Genomic DNA, 7,081 nt, shown 5'->3' with positions numbered 1-7,081 from the left:
TGTCGAGGATTGCGATGGTGATTATTGTTATTGGATCAATTACTTTGTAAATAGAATTAGTCAAAAGACGAACTAGTTAGATAGTGTTCTAATTTTATTTATTTATTACTCTAGATTTACTTTCATTTTCATTATTTCGTTATTTTCCTTAATGATTAAGAAAATTTAATCATGAGTGCAATTAATGATGATTACAATTGGTATGAAGGCAAGGCGTGGGATAATTTATACGATGACGTAGAATCAAGTTGGTTAGGTAGAGATTTGAAGGACTAATAGGGTTCGGATAGTGAATATGGAAAAGAAAGGTATTCCAATGAACCTCTATATGAGTTAGATGATAAAAAGATTGATAGGCCTGAATACCCAACAGAGTCTCTTTGCAATCCATAAGAGATATTGTCCTATGAAACAATTGAGCCCGACAAACCTTCAACCCAGAACATAGATACACACATGGACAAATTTATTTATGACAATAGCTAGTCTGAGTTAGATGAGTTGTCCTTTTGGTAAGATGATTGAACTATAATAGAGGACAGATTTGGTTGAACGGAGCTTCGAAAATATGCCCAAACATCTGGATAAGCTACTTTACAATGCATATGAGAGTTATGACAACAAAAGATAAAAGCAAGTATCCGGAGGAACCCTTACATGAGCCGAATAAACATCCATCTAAGTGTAATCAAATCTACTGAGCTAATAACAAAACATCCAACATATTATCAAACATGTAAAATAAGATGACATAAATGATGACAATGCTCCAAAAGTTATCAAAGGCATTACCTCTACGGAAAGAGCTCGTATATGATGTTCTCAAGTCTAACCATGATAACCATTGTATTCTCAGCAATTGTTCGGACTTAGATGATGGAAATAAAAAAGAATTTGGAATAGGGGACTATATTAATTAACTGAATATACCCAAAGGTGTCTTTGATCCAATTAACATAGAAACAAACATAACAGTAGATATAGCCACTGGCGTAAAAGTAGAAGTAACCACTAACATGGAGCTTAAACCAATCTTGAATGAAAGTGTAGAAAAGCTAATAGACTTTCTGGCCATAACAGAGAAGGTGCCAGTCGGAGAGACCAATGAACTTGATTTATTCTCATCTGAAAGGGGCAATAAAGCTCTAGTGACCAAAACTTTACGCGACATGGAGGGGAGGAAGCTTGAGGCAATAATACCCTAAAAAAAATTGGGTTTGGCTCAAATTTGGTACCAAAAGTCTTGTAATGTGGATGTCGCAACGGTCGAAAATAAGACAACATCATTGGAATCGACCGAATAGGCTGGTTCATATACATTGACAGAAAAACAAACATTTTATCAAAGTGTTGAGAACCAGTTGAAAGTTCTTTTATGGTGGCAACACAGATCGTCCCAGTTTTTAAAGAACTTCTATTTCCTATTTTAAATTCTGTTTCTTTTTTATCTTTTTATTTTTTTTATTTTTAGTATTAGTCTTATTTGTGTTTAGTTGTTTTTTCACAGCAGGTGTAGATACCATAGAATGACATAACCAAAAATTGAAAAAGCCAAAAATTGGGCTCGATGTCACTGACATCAAACCCTAATGTCACGACAACTAAGATAGAACACCATGTTACAATAATGAACGGCCAAGTTAATCTGAATCCCTTTATTTAGACGTTCTGTTATAAATTATTAACACTTATTGTTTTTCTTTTTCTTTTTCTTTTTTTCACATTATGTTTCATATTTTTTCGTCGTAGTATTTTTTTAGGTACTTTTCTACTCACTTGAAACACACGGAGCTTAAGACTATCATGAAAATAAGGAGTAAAACCTTCAAAGAAGTTTCTTTGTTTATGCTTATGTTTTCGTTACATTTGCGGTAATGTATACTCAAGAAGAACCTACTAGCATAAACAAGCCAATAACCATACAAATACCTTCCTAAGAATAAGCCTATTCAACATTAGTTGTGATGTGGAGGTGAGCCACCATCAACCAGAGAAACACAACAAACCAAGTAAAACAGAGAAACAACAAATAAAATGAAATGAAATGAACTAAAATAAGAGAGGAGACAAAATAACAAAGAAAATAAAAAAACAAATTAATTAATCAACTAACAACAATCCATCAGACAATTAACTATGAAATAAAATAAACACGAGTAAGTAAAAGTAACAAAAGAGAAAACGATAGTCAGAAATGATGGTGAACAGCCGACGGTGTAGATGGGTGGTGATGAGAAGATGACACGAGAGCAAAAGGGTTGTTGAGTGGAAGGAAAAAAATTAAACAAACGATGTGTTCTGGGCACTAGGGACTCGACCGTGTCCCTAAACTATGTAACTCTCGGGAGCCTTGTGGCTTTTAATACCTTCATTCACAGTCTTCACATGATCGTGTATCTAGGCCATATCGATCATAAAACCATGTCACCGGGCTTTGTAACTTTCGAAACCGTGTTGTTCCAAATTTATCACATTTCCAATTTTCAAATGGTCATGTTGCCAAGCCGTTTAGGTTTCACTTGGTCACGTGCCTTTCGTAAAAATAAAAATAAAAATTTCAATCAAGTACTCACACAGTCGTGTGTTGGATCTAGTGCCTTGAGTGTAGTATATTCGTTTGTAAACTAGTATTTTTTAACAAATTAGTTAATAAAACAAATTCATTGATTACAATTAATATACTTTGTATTATTGTCCTCAAATGGTTTTTGCACTCAAAGCTAAATGGAAACAAATGTTGCTCACTGGTAGTCTAATGTTTAACTAATACTAAGAAGAATTATGTAGTCTAATCGTAATACAGAAAGACAAATTGTATTAATAGATGAACCTAAACATCTCCTTACTTTAATTGGAAATGAGCAAACCAATTGAAAGACTAATATGTTGTCTATCAAGTCCAATTGGAGCGATTCTTTATCTTGGGCAACGGAGCGAATGACTCCCAGAAGATAGAAACTTAGATATGATTGACTGGACTAACAGTACATCGAATAAGAACCAAGAAGAATAGATCCTGATTCTTTATATGGATTTATTCACTTGTGATGTTCATAGCGTTGCATGCCTAAATCCTAAGTGGATGATGGACTATGCATACGTGACTCATACACTTTGATTCAAGCAGAACTTTGATTCAACCCAAAGCTGGTGGGTTGGGTTTACGACTTTTATAGTATGTAGTGTGATTCAAAATAGTGGAATTAATAGCCTGAAACATGGGTAAATAATATCCTCACATTGAAATTACTATTTGATAGTGATCAACTTTTCATAAAGGAATAATGATTATCATTAGAAAAAATATGATCATATCGGGAGAGCGAATATTATCCAAAAAGAGATCAATGATATCCTATTAGAGTAACATACTTATGAGTAGTTGCTTTCGTAATGATATGTTGTTAGGGAGAGCTTAGTCTCGATACTATAATGGATTGACTTCATGACTAAATGAGTTTATAATTAATATGCGGAAATTCAAAACTTAATTATAGATCATTTAAGCCTTAATTACATATGTCCAATTGGTTTCTCCGCTAACTCATTTAAAACATAAATGAATTTCATGTTTGAATTAAAATGAAAAAAATGAATAAAAAGAAAGAAATGGAAAACATTAAAAAATGATTATGGCTTTCTCCGAAATTGAGAAATGGAATCATTTGGAAATGAATGTGGATTTCTCAAAATGGAATTGGAAATAGAAATGAAAATGTGAAATATTCATTTGCAAATGTACATGGATTACTCAGAAATGATCGGTCATAGTAAACATGTTGAGTAGTTAAATATTAAACATATTTTCTCAAAATTTTACTAGTGGTAAAATCGTTATAATTTTATCAGGGGTAAAATTGGGATGAAAAAATTATTTAATATAAATATACTAAATTTTATTTTGGGAAATAGAAAAATAGAATTGTACTAGGCCAAAAAGTCTAGAAAATACTTATAATTGAACCCGATATGAGAAAGGCTCAAAATCTCCTCATTTAACATGAACAGGGTGGCAATCCTAGCTAGAACTAGGGCGTTTCATCCACCATACTCTAAGTAGGAAATTATTTTTCTGTTTGAAAGAAATCAATACAACTTAACAAGGGTTCTACCTTCTTTTCCTATAAATAGATTACACTAGTAGGAGTATTTACTTAACTTTGAGAGATTGTTACTCTGCCAAAAAATAGATAGAATTTATTCTCATCTATTAAATATATTATTCTTTATTCTCATCTATTAAATATATTATTCCAGAATAATAATTCTATCGGTTTCTATTAAAAAAAAGAGATTTTTTTATTTTCACCCCAAATGGAAAAGAAAACATTTTCTAGTTTTGTGTTTTGATTAAATTAGTTCGAGCCCATACTTGAAACAATTCATGGTATGAGAATAGTGGAGAAAACACTGAATTTGCTTATCTGAAAACACTGGTACAATTTTGGTCTAAAGCTTATTGCTACAAATATCATAAACTGTGTCGATTTTGAAAATTTTAATTTTTTTGCTTTGTAAGAAACTAATTTCCAAATCAGATTTTTTTTTACATCGTGTATCCAGGCTGTGTTGATCACACGATCGTGTTGCCAAGCTATGTAATTTTTGAGAACTGTGTGGTTCCAAATACATTCCTCTCATAATATACACATGGTCGTGTAACTTAGTCGTGTTGCAAGACGAATCTTGCTATTATTTTTTGAATTGTATGATAAATATTTGACTTGTTCCTAATTTTGTGTTCTTAATTCTTGTTTTGATATTCCAGGATACTGATTCAAGTTAAGCTCTTATTCAGAGGAGGAATAGACCCTGTCTAAGAGTACAATTGTCATAATTAAGTGGAGTTGATTGCTCGCCTAGAGATAGGGTGACAAGATTTTGCCGGATTAGGGTGAAACCTATTAAGGGGATCCATAGATCAAGTTAATGCAACCCTAGGGTGTTAATTAGAGAAAAGTCTCAATTATTCAATCTAGGGATTAGACGTTATTAGTCTTGAGCAGGGATAATAACATAACTTAGGGATCTCTACGGAACAAGTTAAATGAATAAATCGTCCGATTCGGAGTCAGAATAACAAGTGAAGTCTAGGTGGATTCTTCCTTAGGTATTGTCTTAATTCAATCATTTTCCAAAAAGTAATCCCCCAATTCTATTTTCTGTGAATTCTTAGTTTAGTTAACTAGTTAGTTAAAACAAACCCCCTTATTCTTAGGCTAGATAACAAAAAGACAGTTATTACTAGTACTTTTAGTTCCTTTAGATTCGACAATCCGGTCTTGCTAAAACTATACTACTGTTCGATAGGTACACTTGCTTACATCGTGATAATAGTTAGCTTCAAGAACGATTAATTAAATTTATAAAACTTATCACACAAAATCACAATCAAGTTTTTGGTGCCGTTACCGGGGAACTAAGATATTAGGAACACTCAATTTTTATTACTTTAGCCATTTATTTTTCTTGCAAGTTAATTTTATTTTTTTTTTATTATTATTTATTAATTTTTCTTTTCTTTCTCTTGGCAGGTTTTTATAGTTTATGACTAGAAGAAACCCGTCAGGACCACTACTTTTTGACAAAAAAATTGATCGTACAGCTCGTAGAAACCGAAGAGAAATAAGGCGAAGCCTAAGATACACAGAGGAAGAGCAAGAGGACGATATCTCAACTATGACCGAGGAGATGGCTGAAAATCAAGACAATTAGCTACCTCCTGCGATAACCATTGAACTAGCAAATCAAAATCATGTTCCTCGTACTTTGTATGATTATGCTAAACCTACTTTAACAGAAACTGAGTCAAGTATTGTTAGGTCTGCTATTATTGTGAATAATTTTGAACTAAAACCTATCACTATTCAAATGATACAACAATTTGTTCAGTTTGATCGTTTGCAGGATGAGGATCCAAACACTCACTTGGCAAATTTCCTAGAATTTTGCGATACATTTAAAATTAATGGCGTTTCTGATGATGCCATACGTCTTCAGTTGTTTTCCTTTTCATTAAGAAATAAGGCTAAACAGTGGTTGAACTCGTTACCACGAGGGTCAATCACTATTTGGGAACAAATGACCGAAAATTTTTTATTAAAATATTTTCCACCGACTAAAATAGCCAAATTACGTAATGATATCTCTTCTTTTGTGCAGATGGATTTAGAAACACTCTACAATGCATGGGAGAGATACAAGGACCTTTTGAGAAGATGCCATCACTATGGGTTACCGCTTTGGCTACAGGTTCAAACATTCCATAATGGCCTGAATCGTTCGACTCAGCAGATGATTGATGCAACCGCTAGAGGATCTATCAATAATAAGACACCTGAGGTGGCGTACGAATTTATTGAGAAGAAGTCACTGAATAACTATCAGTGGCAAGTTATGAGAATAAAGCCAACGAAAGCAGCCGGTGTCTTCAACCTCGACGTGGTTTGATCACGTGATTCATAACAAGTAATAAATATTTATAATGAAGATCAAACCTAAACTAACTATTATCACGACAAAAAGGCAAGCACACCTATCGAACAATAGTATAGTAATGGCAAGACCGGGATATCATACCCAAGGGAACCAAAAGTACTAGTAATAACTATCTTTTTATTATTTAACCTAGAAAGAAGGAGGGGTTGTTTATTAAACTAATTAACTAATTAAACTAAAGCAAAGAGAGAATTTTGAAAAATACTTGAAGAAAAGTAATTGATAAAGACGACACCCAAGGAGGAATCCACCTAGATTTCACTTGTTATCTGACTCTGAACCAGACGATTTATTCACTTGACTTGATCCGTGAGACTCCCTGACCTATATTATTATCTCTTTCGAGACTAATAACACCTAACCCTCAGTTGAATTAATCGAAATTTCTTTCTTAATTAAAACCCCTAGGGAAGCAGTAAATCAGTCTATAGACTCCCATATAAGGTTTCACCCTAATTCGACAAAATCTCGTAACCCTATTTCTAGGCGTTCGATCAACTCTTCTTAATTATGCCAAGTCTACTCTTAGACAGGGACTTTTGCTCCTCTGCATAAGCACATCAAATCATGAATTAATACCCAG

The 7,081-nt window shown here is 33.1% G+C and overlaps 1 non-coding gene across 1 annotated transcript; it reads right to left on the bottom strand.

Annotated features, from left to right (window-relative positions):
- Positions 1-6,129: 6,129 nt before the first annotated feature.
- Positions 6,130-6,236, bottom strand: LOC121225358 (small nucleolar RNA R71). Its single transcript, XR_005923228.1, has one exon. It is a non-coding gene; the product is annotated as a small nucleolar RNA R71 (small nucleolar RNA).
- Positions 6,237-7,081: the final 845 nt, after the last annotated feature.

The sequence above is a fragment of the Gossypium hirsutum genome, chromosome A03 (genome assembly GCF_007990345.1).
Source record: "Gossypium hirsutum isolate 1008001.06 chromosome A03, Gossypium_hirsutum_v2.1, whole genome shotgun sequence".
NCBI classification, from domain to species: Eukaryota; Viridiplantae; Streptophyta; class Magnoliopsida; order Malvales; family Malvaceae; genus Gossypium; species Gossypium hirsutum.
This window is presented reverse-complemented; position numbering and strand designations above follow the sequence as displayed.